The sequence below is a fragment of the Sceloporus undulatus genome, chromosome 5 (genome assembly GCF_019175285.1).
Source record: "Sceloporus undulatus isolate JIND9_A2432 ecotype Alabama chromosome 5, SceUnd_v1.1, whole genome shotgun sequence".
Lineage (NCBI taxonomy): Eukaryota > Metazoa > Chordata > Lepidosauria > Squamata > Phrynosomatidae > Sceloporus > Sceloporus undulatus.
The window spans coordinates 147,355,500-147,370,386 of NC_056526.1; the positions used below are offsets into that span (position 1 = coordinate 147,355,500).

A 14,887-nucleotide genomic window follows, 5' to 3' on the forward strand; every position below is an offset into this window, starting at 1 on the left:
AGCTTGCTCCCTCCTCAATATGACATCCTTTCAAATATTTAAACAGGGCTATCATATCACCTCTTAACCTTCTTTTCTCCAGGCTAAACATCCCCAGCTCCCTAAGTCGTTCCTCATAGGGCATGGTTTCCAGACCCTTCAGCATTTTTGTCGCCCTCCTTTGGACACGCTCCAGTTTCTCAATGTCCTTTCTGAATTGTGGTGCCCAGAACTGGACACAATATTCTAGGTGGGGCCTGACCAGAGCAGAATACAGTGGCACTATTACTTCTCTTGATCTAGACACTATACTTCTATTGATGCAGCCTAAAATAGCATTGGCCTTTTTAGCTGCCGCATCACACTGTTCACTCATGTTCAACTTGTGGTCTACTTGGACTCCTAGATCCCTTTCACACGTAGTTTCATTCAGCCAGGTGTCACCCATCCTATATCTGTGCATTTTATTTTTCCGCCCTAAGTGCAATACCTTGCATTTCTCTGTGTTGAATTTCATTTTGTTAGCTTTGGCCCAGCTTTCTAGTCTATTCAGGTCATTTTGAATCTTGATCCTGTCCTCTGGGGTATTAGCTATTCCCCCTAATTTGGTGTCATCTGCAAATTTGATAAGTATGCTCCCAATTCTGTCATCCAGGTCATTGATAAAGATGTTGAATAGCACTGGGCCCAGGACAGAGCCCTGTGGGAACCCACTGGTCACTTCTCTCCAGGATGAAAAGGAGCCATTGTTGAGCACCCTTTGGGTTCGGCCGGTCAACCAATTACAGATCCATGTAACAGTTCCTTTGTCTAGCCCACATTTTACCAGCTTGTTTGCAAGTATGTCATGGGAAACCTTGTCAAAGGCCTTACTGAAATCAAGATATACTATATCCACAGCATTCCCTTCATCTACCAAGCTGGTAATTTTATCAAAGAAAGAGATTAGGTTTGTCTGGCATGACTTGTTTCTCTGAAACCCATGTTGACTTTTTGTGATTATGGCATTGCCTTCTAGATGTTCACAGACTCTCTGTTTAATGATCTGCTCCAGAATCTTTCCTAGTACTGATATCAGACTAACTGGACGATAATTGTTGGGATCCTCTTTTTTCCCCTTTTTGAAGATGGGGACAACGTTTGCCCTCCGCCAGTCTGCTGGGATCTCTCCTGTTTTCCAGGAGTTTTCAAAGATTATTGCCAATGGCTCCGATATTACATTTGCCAGTTCTTTTAATACCCTTGGATGGAGTTCATCTGGTCCCGGAGACTTAAATTCATTTAGATTAATAAGGTGTTCCTCTACTATCTCTTTACTTATTCTGTGCTGAAATTCCCCTATTCTGTCCTCTGCTCCATTATCCTCAGGTTGAGCACCCTTTTCTTTTTTTGAGAAGACTGAGGCAAAGAAGGTGTTGAGTAATTCTGCCTTTTCTCTGTCTTCTGTTAGCATTTTGCCATCTTCTCCACGCAGTGGCCCTATCGTTTCCTTCTTCTTCCTCTTGCTGCGGACATATCCAAAAAAGCCCTTTTTATTGTTCTTAACCTCTCTAGCAAGCCTGAGTTCATTCTGCACTTTAGCTTTTCTGACTTTACCCCTACACATGCCTGCTATTTCTTTGAATTCCTTTTTTGTGATTTCCCCCTTTTTCCATTTCTTATACATGTTCCGTTTCAAACTTAGCTCGGTTGAAAGTTCCTTAGTCATCCATCCTGGTTTCTTGAGACACCTCCCGTTTTTCTTTCTCACTGGAACTGTTTGAAATTGTGCCTTCAGTATCTCTCTTTTGAGAAACTCCCATCCGTCCTGAACTCCTTTATTTTTTAGTATTTCTGACCATGGAATCGCTCTCAGTACTTCTCTAAGTTTACTGAAATCCGCTCTCCTAAAGTCTAGGATGCGTGTCTGACTATGCCTGGCTTCTCCATTCCACTGTATTACAAACTCCAGGAGAACATGGTCACTTCCACCTAATGATCCCACCACTTGCACCCCATTAACCAAGTCATCCTTGTTGGTTAGGATCAGATCTAAAATAGCTGACCCCCTTGTTGCCTCTTCCACCTTTTGGACCATGAAATTGTCTTCCAGGCAAGTGAGGAATTTGCTAGGCCTTGAGGATTTTGCTGAGTTTGACTTCCAGCAAATATCAGGATAATTGAAGTCGCCCCTCACTACTAATGATCACTACACTACTGATGCCTGTGTTAAAATGAGTATGGTGATAGAGCAGTGAGGAAAGTGCTGCTTTTTTAAATTGCTGCATTGAAATAGTAGTGCTCCCATCAGCACTGAAACCCCTGCTCAATTGGCCACACTGAAATGACAGTAATCAACCTGCCATGCTAAACCAGCAACACTGAACTGGCAGCACTGAGGCTGCCACAATGAAATCCCACAGGTGTAGAGTGTACTAAACAGAGGCTGTGGGTCATTATAGTGGCAGCTGAATGTAGACGGAAACATGTGAGAAGAAGAGGGCTTAATCTTTTGTTCTTCCTATAGTTCACTGTCACCGACATTCCACTGCCTTCTCATAGGCAAAAGTGGCCGTGATTGCTAATGACATTTCCTGAAATGGCAAATAGCACATGCTAGGGAAGAGAATTGCAATATAGACAACAGTGGACACAAAATGTTAATCCCCCCGGTCTTTTTATGAGTTCCCTTCCTCTCTCCCAAAACTTTAGGAAAAGAAAAAAATATGTTCATAAAGGATACTAACATGTTTAAAGTCATGTCTAGTTCAGCCTTAACCTGGGGGCGTTTCACACACTGATAGCACTCCGATACTTCTTTAAAAGCCGTGCTTCCATCCTATGGAATCCTAAGATCTACAGTTTAGGGATGAGCATTTACAATTCCCTGGCAAAGTGCTCTCATACCTCATCAAACTACAAAGAACATGATACCATAGGATGCCATTATGGCAGTTAAAGGAGAGTTATGATGGTATAACTGTGTAATGTGAAAGAGCCTTTAGACTTGATCCATTTCTACTGTTTGTGCTATTTAAACTACATTGAATAAGTTTCGGTATAAAGGGCTCTTTTAATTGATTGAATTTTGGATAAGATATAAATAAATGAAGTTGATAATAACAACAATTGGTCGTTTAATTCTTCATCAATTCTTCATTTCAAACATCTTATTCTATATAACTATATAAAGATAATCAAAGATAAGCAATTATTTAAATAATTAAAGATAAGGAACTGCCTTCTGAGAGTGAGTTGTCAGTTTTCCTTTATATGCCAAAGCGTTCACTAAACCCCTGATTTCTCAAGATTGCATTATGACAATTTGTAAACTGTCCTATCTCTTAACTGAGGCTTCCAACTTTTACTTCCTACTGGTTTTAATACAGCTATACTATAAAGATAAATATGTAAATAAGCAGGATGTATTTACAGAAGGGGTGAGAATCATGAATGTGACTCTCCAAATGTTGTTGAACTTCAAATCTGCTTTGCCCTAGCCAGCATAGCCAGTGATGAAGAATGCTGGGAGTTGTACATGAAGCTCTAAAAAATCCTTCCTCAAAGGATTATGTAGGTTACAAAAGATACTGAGAAAGATTCTGATGATCAATGAAAGCTATTGCTACTCCTTAAGTGTTACTATTCAGAGTTTGATTTATTAAGCTTAGTCCATGGGTTTGTTTGTTTTTTACTTCATGAGATTAGGAAATTAATGGCATCCTCCTCTCAGGAAAGAGAGGGTTATACAAAAATTTGATGAAAACAGCTCTTTGAGATATTTGTATCATACGTAATATAAACAAAATTAGAATGACAAGGGGGAGTATTAAAATATGTTTCTCAAATTGTAGTCATTAAGAGGTATAGTACAATTTTGAAATACATGGAATGCTTATAATGCTAAATATAATACATCTTTTGGATACCATAACTCTATAGAACAAACTTTCAGAATCATTACAGAAAACAGGTTTACTTTGAAAAAGGAAAACAAAACTAAACACAAGTGCACCATGCATCCTAGACATCAGTTAGGAATAAAAAGTGCTTTATAGATTCCTTTAATCCTTAGCAGTGATCAATATATACAGTGGTAAAATATCAGCAGTTTTCATTTGAACTGAGCACAAGTGAGCTTTACTGTCCAATTAGAAATATTGGCTAAAATTTACCCTTCTGTTCTCAGTTTAATTGTCTCTTTATCCAAGGGGAGCTCAGATGCTTACAGAGATGAAATCATTGCAATCTGTTCCCAAAGGACTACTGGTTATCATTACTCGTAACATGTTTGGAATACTGCTAGGAGCCAGTTTGCCACATGGTAATGTGTAGTTCATCTCCAGCTTCTGTAGCATGTGAAAAGGGTCTTGCCACACAGTGTGAGACTATAGGAATATACACTTGGGGGTCTTGGCAGTTATTTTCTTGTGCTGCATCTCGAGTTTTCATCTTCTTTATCCCTTTGTTCTGTAAGCCCACCTCAGGCAGCCTCCTTCTGGGGGAATCTAAAGGGAGCAGCTTTTTTTTTAGATACCATTGCTTACCACTGCTGCCTCTTGATTCCCTTTGCTAGTTTGTTTATTTCTCTTCTCCCTTAATGCAAACAGTACAGAAAGCACATGTAGTCCCATGATACATAGATTTTAAAACTTGGCTTCATTATGCTGCAGATTTTTAAACAAGAGATATAGCCACCTTGTCTAAAGAGTAAACTATTTCTTACAGAATTAGGTTTCTTTATTGAGGCGCTTCAACAGTAACAAGTAAATCTGAATTATATGTACTATCATTTCAGCAAAACTAAGTTTAACTCTTGATTGGTAGAAGAATGTACTGTATCAATCTGCTGAGGAGATCAAATGTACACCAAGAAAACCTCAAAAAAAATCCGATAAAGGAGGGGAAGTGTTAAACATGACACCACTTGCAAGTAAAAATTTCTGAGAACCTTGCAAACTTTCTTTTTTCTAAGTAAAGCAATGTAGTTGAAAAGATATCTCCTGGATAAGTAATGTGAGGTGCCCACAGCAATAAGAATAGTGCATTTGTGATTAATTGATTTAAAATATAAAGCCACACATTTCGCACATATATGATATAATTATAACAGTTCTCAAAGTAAATATTCTATTGAGTTGTGACTTAATCTCTAACAAAAGATTAGACAGAACTTGCAACCATAACACATGTCGCACTATAGTCTATTCAGAATTACTACATTTTACAACTTCATGGCAGACAAAATACTTACATGAAGAACATTATTGTTACTTGTTGCATTGACTACAGCAATGACATCTGCCCCTACCATTTCTGAGGTTGCTGTCTCAAATACTTTGACCTTTTTAAAGGCTTTTGTGGGGGATTCTATTTTGTTTGGGCCATGTGCTCTCTCTCTAATCACACAGCCTAAGTGGGCAGGATTTCTGCTTAGTAACTGACTGGTGTGGAGATAGAGCTAGCAACCGGTTGATTTGTATAACTGCTGCCCCAGTCTTTTGTGCTCAGTTTTTGAAGTCCAGGGTCCTTCAGTATCATAAATATTGAACAGGAGCTCTGCTTACAGGCAAAGCCAATAGACATTGTGTGGAGGTGTTTATTTGGGGAGTTTTGAACTGGAGATCCTGAGTTCTGTTTCAGTTTCTTCTTCAGCTTACAGAATATGGATATTGAGGGAGCTGATGAAAAAACTATGGTATGTTATTGCTAGAGGTTGTGATGGCTACAGCTGCAGCAAGTGCAAGCTGGCTGACCTGTTGGAAGAGTCAAGCAACCTGAAGCTAATTTATCCACTCTTCAACATATTAGAGAGCATAAGGTTTTATTGGACAGTGGAGTAGACTGTCCTGCATGTGGACCATGCAGGAGTTGTTGCTGAGGAGGAGGCCAATTCCCATATGAAGGATGTAGACTTTTTGAGGAATGTGACTTCTAGAGGTAAAACCAGGACCATTCCGTCAGTTTAGAGCTGCAGAATCAACATGATGTTCTCTCCGTTATCAGAAATGGTAAGGAACAGCAGTGAGAGTAGCTGTGTAGGGAATGTGCATGAGACCTTGGACGGTTCACCACACAGAATGGCCTCAAAGGAGGTGTGCAGTGGTGGCAGGAGACTCCCTGCTGAAAGGAACAGATGCAGTGGTTTTCGGACCTACAGAATATCTCGTGAAGTGGCTGTCTGACTGGGGCAAAAATCCACAACGTAACAGAGAGGGTGACAAGACTCATCAAGCGCACTCAATTTTATCCTTTTCTTTTGGGCCATGTGGGAAATGATGCCACATGGCATACCCTTCAGAATATCATAAGACATTATGAGGCCCTAAGTAAGAAGTTGAAGAACCTGTATTCACAGGTTGTAATTTCATCTATCTCCCCAGTGGAAGGGCATGTTACATGAAGGGAAAGAAGAATAGTGGAGGTGAACAACTAGTTCTAGAGAAAGATTTGGCTTATTGGACCATGGTGTGCTGTTTCATAAAGATGGACTTCTGGCAAGGGATGATGTGATGTCCAGCCAGGACTGTTTGAATCTCACCCTACATTTCCTTTCATATTGGTTCAGGCCATGGTATGTTTTAGTGTAGGAAATGTTCATTGTATTAGTTGTGGGAGGAGCTGTAGGATCCCCTGCATTTTTCCAGGTTTGGTTTGCCCCTTCTCAGCATACTCTATTTTAGCTAGAGGCTTTTAGTTTTAGGCAGTCTTTGCTGTGAGCTTGCAGAGAGCTGTCTTTTGGTGGCAAACAGGCCCAGACAGCCGGAAAGGGCATTTCTTACATGTTAGCCAATTTAGTTAGCAAAAACAAGTTAGCCATTTTAGTTACCAGGAACCAGTTAGCCAAATTAGTTACCAGCATCAAAGAAGACAAAGAAATTAGGAGCTGAAAGACCCTGCACCAGCTCCATTGTGTGAGAAGATATCCAGAGAGATGACATCCTGAAGATTGCTGAAACCCAAATTGTAAAATATCTTTTATTTCAAGTTATCTAGAGCTAGGGAGGAGAAAACTCTTTATTTTTGTTCTTCAAATTAAACTTCCCCCCTTTTGAACTTTACATTCAGCTTCAGAGTGTTTTTGGGTAGAAGAATTTGATCTCACCAGGGTACCGGCATTGCACATCCAAATTTGCCACCATCTTTAGTTGGGTGTGTCTTCACAGATGGGTTGTACATCACAGCAACTGGCAGGAACATTTTGCTAAGAGTCTGAAAGATCTGATCGGGGAGCTTTAAACTGAGTTTTGTGGGGCAGGGAGACAGTATTCATGAGGGCAGCAGTTCATCAAGTTCTGGAGATAAGAGCTCAAATGTTATATGGAGGACAAGGCAAATAGTACAAGAACCCAACAGTGGGAGGGAAAACCCCTTAAAAAGGCAGGTGGGAAATGGCCCATGGTCTTAGATGTTGCTACATGAATTCACAGAACATGGGAAATAAACAAGATGAACTCTTAACACAGCAAAGCAAATATGATATAATAGGCATCACTAAAACTGGTGAGATGAGTCTCATGATTAGAATATAGTAACAGTGGGCCAGAGAAATAGACCAAACAGTATTATATGTTAGGGATATTTACACCAGTAAAAAGATCCATGACTTAAATCCTAGAAGCCAGGTTGAGAGCATCTGGGTAAAAATTAAAGGGGAAAGAAACAATAGGGATGTCATTGTGGGGGTCTACTACAGACCTCCAAGCCAAACTGACTCTAGTCATATCTTCTCATGATAAATCCAAAGCATAGAACAGCTTCAGTTCATCGTGGACACTGTGCCTCATACTAATGTGTTTGCGCCTGTGCAGAGAATCTCCACGGAATATTCCAGGGCTGAGTAGCTTGGCAGGAACACCCTTCCTCCTCCCACTATTGCACATGTCCCAGCCCACCAAATTAGCTTCCCTCAGTTTCTGCTCATCTGCCAGCAGAGCAAATTTCTCTCTTGGACTGTTCCTGAGCTGAGGATAACTTTTCTTTAGTTTCTTGATTCCTCTTTCAGTTTCCCTCCATTTTTACTATCATCTACCACTAAAAGTAAGAAAAAAATAATCCCTTGTTGTCGTTTTATCCGCATTCCCTCCTTTCCCCCATCCCCTTTGTTCTTCTTAGCATCTTCATCTTTCCTGCTTTTTTCTATGACCTATTCTTTTCAAACGTTGCTCTTCTTGTGGCCTTTAAAATGTGCACTCTGAGTGCCTTTTCTGCCTGGGGGATGGGCATATTGTTGACTGTTGCTCCATCTGTAGAGGCTTCACCTCGCAAGCCGTGAAAAATAGAGCTCAGTGCCTGAAAATCCACTGTTGGGAACAATCCCTCTGAGTGGCTGACCAGGTGGCCTCAAGTCAGCAACTCCTTCGATACCAAAACTGTACCCTTCAGTGATAGAATCGATATCGGTATCAAGTGTTAATCCAACCAGCCCTCCCTCGGTACTGTTGATATCAGATGCTCTCCCATTGGATTGATCTGACAAGAGACACTCAAAGTTTGGCTGGAAAAGACCAGCCTTCCCCAGAGGACAGTCCAAAATCCAGGACAATTCCAGGATTCCATTGGTAAAAGAAGAGAAAAAGACATCAAAACCTTCTGATAATCAAACAGTACCTTTGTTCTCCCAAAATGTTATAGTGCACCTGCACCATATGCAGGTGCACTATATGAGGCTTCTAGCTTATGCGGAAGCCACGCACCAATGAAACAAATGGTGCGTGCACCTATGGCTTGCATGCTGCCCTGAGCTGCGAGCACGCCCTCCATTGTTTGCAATAGGGTGTGAGCATATACGGATTTCCCCTTACGCGGGGGGATCTGGGACATATCCCCTGCGTAAGGGAAGGGCCGCTGTACTACTCTCTCAGCACTGACAGCTCCTACTTCCCAGGTTGTTGTGCCTTCCCTTCCTCCTCTTCCTCCTCCTATTGCTACATCCACTTCATTGGACCCACTCTTGGAGGCTCAGTCAGAGCAATATGTTTCAACTAGTGGCACGCCCACTCAGCTATCCTCCTGGTCATTGTAGCCACCACCTTCACCCTGAAGAGAGACATCTCCTTTGATACACAAGCAATCCTACTCTTCTTCCGTCCATGATTATCCATATCCTGAAGATTCCCCTTATACTTCAGTTTCATACCTTGATTGGTATCATTGTGAGGCTTTGTGGAGAGAGAGACCTTTCTCCTATAATTCTTATTCCCCTTCTTACCAAGATAAATATTATTATTCAGATTGGTTGTACCATCAATTGCCATGTTGATACCAAAGCTGCTCAAAATCACCATGGAGGTGTCTGAGAAAGCTGCCAGCAGCCAATAGCCACAGAATTTACAGAGTCTTTGGTATCAAGATAACAGTTGGGGAAAAGAGTAACAACGACAGTCTGAAACAATCTAAATTCAGAGTATCAGAAGTCCAGGAAATCAGAGCATACCAAGAGTTCAAAATAGCAGAGTCATCAAGCAGTCTGAATATTCAGGGTTGGGACGATTAGAATTGTCAGTCAAAGGTCCGATCCAGAGGGTCAGGCAACACGAGAGTTCAAGGTGAGGGTGGTTTCAAGGTGAGAATGTTTTGGCATTCTTCACAGGCTTTTATCTCCAGCTCTCATTGGTTATTGGTCAGCGTTTTGTATAAATTCTGTGAGAGCGACACATGCCTTGTCTTTCCAATCTCCACTGGCTGAATGAAGGCACAGGTAAGTCTGGCTCCTCAGTCTCCTCAATGCCCAAGCTGGCAGGTACCTCTGCTGCACTGGTACCAGGTTCCTGATTGTCTTTATTGACAGCAGTCCCTGCTGGCACAGGCACTTAGGAATTGAGGCCAGGCTCAAGGCTGGGTTCTTCTGCTTCCTCCTCCTACAGGGCATGGCAGGAGGAGACAATCAAGAGACTCTTCTCGACATTGATCGTCTTCTTCACCTTGATACTGGGAGCATTCCCCATCTTTGCCTTTTTATTGTCCATCCACTCCTTCTTGTCAGCCTCTGTCTCCACCCACCCACCCCGTACCACTGCCACTCTTTCACATCCTGTGCCAGCCTCAATGCTCTGCTTATATGATACAGAAACTACTTGCCCTTATGGCAGCCATTACAGTAGTAACTTATCTATCCAGTCTAAACTTCAGGGCCCTACAATGCTGGTTCCTGTGACATTTCAGTCCTCTCTGTGACCACCAGTCCATTCAATTAATGGTCCCTCACTATGTCCTACTGTCTCTCCTGTGGTGGACAAAGTGGCACTATCTTGTATTGGGCATGCTGTTTCAGATATCAGATTCATCAAAGGTGGTGACCACAAATGCTTCTTTGATGGATTGGGGTGCTCATTGCATTGGGATGATAGTACAAGAACATTTGTTGCACCAGGACTCAACTCTTCACATCAACGCACTGGAACTGCTAGCAGTGGTCAAAGCGTTGAAGGTGTTTGAGAAACACCGTGACAGGACTGTCCAGGTTACCATGGACAACATGATAGTAGTTTGTTACATAACAAACCAACTCATTTACCCTACTTGACCTGGCAGTACTTCTATGGCATTGGTGTGTCCAGCATCAGATACATCCAATCACAGTACACCTTTCAGGGACAATTATAAACTTGCCTTTACACATACTGTTTTGACTTTCTTCAATAGTCATTCCAAGTCTTTGCTATTTTCTGCTATAGTATGATGTTGTCTGCATATCTTACACTGTTGATGTTCCTTCCTCAAATTTTCACACCTCCTTCCTCTGTACCTAATCCTACTTATGTATGATATTTTCTCCATGCAAGTTAAATAGAAAAAATGCCTGATTCTCTTGCCAGTTGGAAACCATGCTGTTCTTACAGGAACCAACCTCTTGTCCTAAGTACAGGTTATTCATCAGGACAATAAAATGTTGTTGCATACCGATTTCTTTAAGAGAGGTCCATAGATTTTCATGATCTGTACAATCAAAGGCTTTGCTGTAGTCTGAAACACAGGCCAATTTTCTTTTTAAATTATTTGGTACATGCCATTGTCTAGTGTATGTTTACAATATGATCCCTAGTGCCTCTTCCTTTCCTGAATCCAGCTTGGACTTCTCACACTTCCCTCTCCATATATGATAAACGTTTTCGTTATAGAATTTTGAACATCATTTTGCTGGCATGGGAAATGGATGTAATTATTGCAATTCCTTGTGTCCTGTTACTTAGGGATTGGAATATATACTGAGTGTTTCCAATCTGTGAGCCAGTCTTTAGTTTTGCATATTTGTTGACAGATTTTGGTTAGGACTAGAGTAGAATCTGTCCCTTTAGGCTGAAGCAGCTCTATTGGCATGCCATCTGCTCTTGGTAACTTACTATATGTACGCAACTATAAGTTGACCTCGTGTATAAGTTGAGACCAACTTTTGGGTCCAAAATTATGGGTTTTGTTATGACCCATGGATAAGTTGAGGGTCAGACTTTAGGAAGGAGCCCGACGGGGGACAGGCTGCAGGGCGATTGGTTGCCCTTCCCAGCCTCTCCCCAGCTGGTCTGTCCCTTGAGGAGGCAGCCCAGCTGAGGAGAGGCTCGGGTCAAGTACTGTATTGACTTGTGTATAAGCTGAGCCAGGGTTTTTTGAGTATCAGTTAGGTCAATTTTTTGACCTAAATTTTTCAACTTATACACAAGTCTGTATGGTATTTCTCTCAAGCACTCTGAGTGCTGCTTCTACTTCACTTTTTAAAAGTGGAAGTTTCTCTTCATATGGTTCTTCTTCTTTCATCTCTTTTATATAGTTCTTCCACATATTGTTTCCATTGTCTTTTTCTTTCTACTTGAGCATAAAATGTGGTCCCTTGCATAGAACATCCTCACTCTTGGTTTAAATTTCCCTCTGATTTCTCAGATCTCATTGAAATGATTGTTTGTTGTCAAATTCTATTTCTCTTCACTGATTATCATAGTAGTTTTCCTTAACCTTGTACACAAGACATTGAATGGTTACATTCAGTTTCTGGCTGCATTTCTTGTCACCTTTAACTTTCACTTCTATTCCAGTCCTTGACTGCTTGAAGTGTTTCATCTGTCATCCATTGAGGCTTACTTTTCTTTTTGGCTACAGATAGTTTCATTGAATCTTTCAGTTTTCCTCTCCTTTTGCCTGTGTAGCTGAAGGATAAATCTGTGTTATGGCTTTGTTAATGAGATTTCTCTGAAGTTTTTGTTGTTTCGACTTGGCTGTAAGCCACCTTGGATCCTACTTTCCAAATACCTGCTTCATAACTGGGGAACCCAGTTGTCCTTTAAAGTCTTTCATTTTTTCTGCAGGGAAGCATGCAATGGGGCCTTGAGTTCTCTCTCCAAAAATTAAATTCACTTGTATTACAATCAATATGGAAATAATCAAATGTTAGATTATCTATTGTTTTGCTGTGCAGATTAAATAGGAATGCTGAGGCTCTTCAAAAGTCTACAAATTGTCATCTTATTCAGAATTCATTAAAGTTCCTCCTTTCTTTGCTTTTTTGCTTCTTGCATTATTGAAGTTGCTCTAAAAAGAAACCCCCTTAGAAAAGTAAAGGGGTGTTTTAAAATATTATAAAGAAATTAAAGTTTCTGTACAAGCAAAATATTTTCTATGCCAGTCACACAGAGAAGTACTTTGATTAGAGGTATGTATCTCGTCAAGTCTAAAGCATCTTTTAAGTTGACTGCAGCCTTTATTTTCTTCATTTAAAGATGAAACATGTTGCATTTTAAGAGCAGACTTCTCACACAGCAGTCATGGTGTTTCCTCTGGTCTCACCTTTCCACTCATGATCACTAATTTGGCAATTTGATCACATGAGGGGGCTTTTGCATCTTTTTGGATATTCCCAGTGTCCTCCTTTGCTCCAGGGGAAATTTTGTGACCCTTCACTCCTCTAGCCGGCAGTTGCTATGTGGAGTGTTTCCCCTGCAGCAGAACATCCACAGGCAGAGGCTAGCACCCCACCATGTTCATAGTGTTAAAGACAGATATGCCCCTTAAAAATGAACAGTACTCAAAAGTACAGAATGAAATAAAATTATATGGTTACTTTGGGGGGGGGGGGGTAGCAATAATAGAGCCACTTGAAATTCCAGAGATGCAGGGCCATCTTCAAAAAGGCCTTGTCTCTTATACCTATCCATTCAATGATAAACTAGACAACAGAATCCCATGCTCAAGCAGGTTCATTAAGGTGCAGGTGCTCCTTCAAGAAGCCACATACCAGATTATTTAGGGCTTTAAAGCTAAAACCAGCTCTTTAAAGTGGGCCATGAAACAAACAGATAGCTAATGTAATTAGTACAGAATCAATGCGATGTGTTCTATTTCCTTGTAACCCACAAGTATCCTTGCTGCTGCATTCTATGCCCATTGAAAAAGCTGAAGTTTTTGAAGCCAATCCTGCATAGAGTAATTCAGCCATCTTGGATGAAATCCATAGCATGAGTCACTGGTCTGGTTTCTCCACATAAGGCTAATGAGCTTTCTGAAGGTGATTGATAGTGTAGCACTTCTGGCCTGCCATGTGTGCCACCTTTGAGAGAGCTGTGTTCTTGACTCGTCAGAGGAATATAGCAAACCTTCAGGAATTTGCAAATCCACAGACCTTCCACTTTGTTAGGATTTAGCTTCATCACATTTGCCTTTATCCATCCCCAAACTACTTCCAGACAGTTCAGGAATCCCACTCCCTCACTGGGATTAAATGGTGGAAATAAGAGGCAGAGCTGCATTTGGGAGATAAGCCAGGAAACAAGTCATTAGCTTCTTATGTAACCAATAGCTTGGAAAGCAGGTCAATTTCTGCTTTATTTTCTGCTGCATGCCAACAATATATTTATGTAAGGGAGCAGATTTTAAAAACTGTCCTCTGTTCTTTCAGCTTCACTTGCCCATCTACCTCCACTACTCAGTCCTCAGACTTGAGCCTTATTGTGAGTTGTACCCAGATCAGGGTACATCACGACTCCAAGAGACCAGGATTCAAATTCCTGCTCAGCCTTAGAAACACACTGGGCAAGTCACGCATCTCAGAGGAAAGTAATGGCAAATCTCTCTGAAGAAAATCACATGATAAATTAGCGTTATGGTCACCATAAGTGGGAAACAATTTGAAGGCATACAACAACAATATATGCTTATGCAGAAGTAAGACAGTTCAGTTTGGGGGACCTTTTCTATCAGATAAAAATGTTATATATAAATGTAAGAGGAAAATTCTGTATTTGCATCTTATATTCATTGTCTGAATAGATATGTATGGAATTGTTGTGTAAAGTTAGCTACAGTAAGTCCTACATATCACAGATTTTTTTTAATTCACAGGTTTAAGCATTCACGGTTTGAAAATATTTAAAATATATATAAATTCCAAATAGCAAACCTAGATTTTGCCATTTTATGTAAGGGACACAATTTTACTATGCAATTGTATTTAATGGGATTTGAACATCCACAGGGAATTCTGAAACCAAACCCTAGCAGATACCAAAGGCCCACTATATATTCTTTTAAGCTCTTGACTTCAACATTACTCTTGGTTCCCCCCCCCCCCCCAACATTTGTCTTCATTGTGTACATAATTATTTTTAACATGGCAATTCTCTATGTAGAAAGAATTTGACACACCGTGTTTAAAACATATATAATCAAATATTAGTATGTTCATATTCTAACAGTCCTCACATTATGTCCAAGTAGTTTAGCCCATGCCTTTTAAAGGTGGATAAATACAAGACATTTAATTAAAAAATTAAAGTAACAGTTAATTAGAACTAAATCCAGCAGAGTTCTTCAGAATGTTACTTTTAAGGCTTTAAGTGTAAGCAATGCCTTAAAAATAATATTTTATAATCCGAAACTTATGTTTTTCCATACTGCTGGAGTTTCATAGGAAAAAATCAAGTGAGTAAATACCTGATGCCAATTC

At 40.5% G+C, this 14,887-nt stretch overlaps 1 protein-coding gene across 7 annotated transcripts in view; it reads left to right on the forward strand.

Moving 5' to 3' along the window:
• TTC29 (tetratricopeptide repeat domain 29) overlaps nt 1–14,887 on the forward strand; it is a 139,039-nt gene that overhangs the window by 62,196 nt on the left and 61,956 nt on the right. The window lies entirely within an intron of this gene.